General features: G+C 37.6%; 1 protein-coding gene across 1 annotated transcript in view; it reads right to left on the bottom strand.

The window, feature by feature from the left end:
* Positions 1-2,702, bottom strand: part of LOC128886798 (uncharacterized) — a 4,991-nt gene that overhangs the window by 1,842 nt on the left and 447 nt on the right. The window lies entirely within an intron of this gene.

Here is a 2,702-nt window from a genome sequence, read left to right as displayed (position 1 = left end):
TGAAATATTATATAAATATTAATGAGAAAAGGATTGTAATAGATGTAATAAATATTGAACGATACCAATGTTGCCAAAATGAAAAATATTATTGAAGTTAATTATGTGCCTCTTCGCTACCAGTAGCGTTAACGCGCAAATAAACGGCGATTTTATATATTATTGAGATAACATTTTACGCTTCCATGATTGCAAGAATTATGAAATATTATATAAATATTAACGAGAAAAGGATGAAATTGTAATAGATGAAATAAATATTGAACGATACCAATGTTGCCAAAATGAAAAATATTATTGAAGTCAATTATGTGCCTCTTCGCTACCAGTAGCGTTAACGCGCAAATAAACGGCGATTTTTCTTAGACAAAGAAATGCATTTACTTCGTAACATATTGTCCGTTTCGTCTTGTTTATAATCTGTTGGCACCTTTTGGGCAAATTCATGACGTGGCTTTGTAAAAGTCCCCAAGTTAGGAACCATTCGAACTTTTGGCCAACCTAATATTTAAACGATGTTCGCGTACGTTTTCGGGATGGTTCGTCGTTAATTTGAATTTTGAATTAAAAACAAAAAATCAAAGTTGATTGGTTTTTTTTTTATTGCTGGTTTGATTGATCCGTGACAGTTTCGGCTTCCCATGGAGGAAACAAAATGACCCGTTGCCTCGCGGAGAAGATAATTAAGCGTTTTGTGGGCCGTGCCCGGCCCTCTTCTGTTCGCCAATTATCGTGTCCTCGATGATCGTCGGCTCGTTCTCTTCTCGCTCGGAGGGGGAAATTACCGATTCGTTAATGGAATGTGGCAAAACATGAACGAAAATTCTTATATACATACAAATCTCGAATCCGAGACAAGAAATGAATAACTTTGATGCATTATTCATTATCGATATCATGGAATCAGTGACGACACTGTCTCTGACATAAACTCGTGAAAATATACGAGATTTGAGACATTCGAGGGAAACGATTCCATATGAACGGATTTTAATTATCATAATTTTCGAGATCGGGAAAGACGGGCAAGTCTTGGATCGTGCGCAGTTAAGTGTCGAACTTTCTCACGTTGCAATCGATTCGAACCTCTGCGAAGATTGCTAAATCAATCGATGTCGTAGCCAGCGCTGCGACGACGTCGATTAAATATTTCTCATCGTGTCTATGCGTCATCGACTGTCAAACTTCGATAACTCCTTGAGTCCTTCAATTTTTCATGTACTTGGCGTAATTTTTGTTTACTTTTTTCAAGTTTTTTATGGGGATCTCACTTCTTTTTACAAAGATAATTTGCATAGCGAATGACTTTAAATAATTGTTATGAGTATGTAGTATGAGTATACGTATATAGTACTTTGTGTAGAGTTCATGGTGCTCGAAACCGCTTATGATTGCAGGAACTTGAAATGTTAAAGATGAAGTGAGAAATAGGAAAAATATCTCGAGACAATGCTAAATACAACGATAAAACACACCGGCGTACCCTGGTGTTTTCTATCCGCCCTCTTCTTTATTCGCTGTCCTCCTCTACGGTTCGAAGTCCGCCGGCAACATCAGAAAATACGCGAACGCTGCGATAAACGCACAAGTTCAGTCCCAAGCTTGTGCATTTAAGGAGACTTTACTGTACAACGTAAAAAGTCAACGCTATGAGACTTCTCCTTGTTAAACAAAATGAAATATTACTAGATCGTTAAAACTGAACCACTACGTGTCGTTTTTAAAGATAAAGCCAGGCGCCGTGGCGATCGAAGGTACAATTACCGATCGCCAATCTTCCCAGCCAAGTAAACAGCGAAACCGCGAGGGTCCGTAAATCGAACGAAAGGCGAAATAGTGTCGCGCAGAGAAAGGGAGCTGTAGCAACAACGCGAACGAGGGAGCGGAATTAAGCGTCTCGTTGGGGAACATCTCGACGATTGTCGCAATTATCGCGACTTGACTCTCCGATTGATCCCGGCCAGCAACCATCTGACGTCATCGACCTCGTGGATCTTCGGTGGATCTTCTGCGCGCGATCGTTCACTCCGCGAATGAATATATATCGTTTGCTGACCCACGACGCCTGTGCCCTGTCGTCGCTTTCGCGCTTGGAATTCCAAGGCATTTCTCGAGAGCGAGACCATTCGAATAATTTCATTTGTTAACAGGATTTCGATCAAATGCATTTATCTCGAAACTATGTTTCACGTGACTGTGACGATGATATCTTGAGGTGATGTCAATTGAAATGGATGCAACTTGAAGAGATAAGTAGAGGATACCTATCTTTCTCGGATGTGGCTTGGTCAACTTGATATCATTTCCAATATCACCTCGTTTTTGTAGTTTAGAAGGTAAACAATTTTAGTGCAAATATGGAATTTGTATTTATATCACCGAAATTTTGTTAAATATAAATTTTGATTATTCGTGGTGTGATTGTTCATGTACTTTAAAAATTTCTTTTTGCCTTATTTTAAGTGAACACAACGACGAGTGTATATTTCAAATGTTATTTTTAAATAATAAATATTGTAAACATTATACATTCTAAGATTCCATAAAAATTCATGCATATGCAGAAGATATTTGTGGTGTGATTCTTTATGTACTTTAAAAAATTCTTTTTGCCTCATTTTAAATGAACACAACGACGAGTGTATATCTCAAATATTATTTTTAAATAATAAATATTGTAAACATTATACATTCTAAAATTC

The sequence above is a fragment of the Hylaeus anthracinus genome, unplaced genomic scaffold (assembly GCF_026225885.1).
Source record: "Hylaeus anthracinus isolate JK02 unplaced genomic scaffold, UHH_iyHylAnth1.0_haploid 11985, whole genome shotgun sequence".
Lineage (NCBI taxonomy): Eukaryota > Metazoa > Arthropoda > Insecta > Hymenoptera > Colletidae > Hylaeus > Hylaeus anthracinus.
The sequence above is the reverse complement of the archived record's forward strand: the minus strand, read 5'-3'. Positions and strand labels throughout refer to the sequence as shown.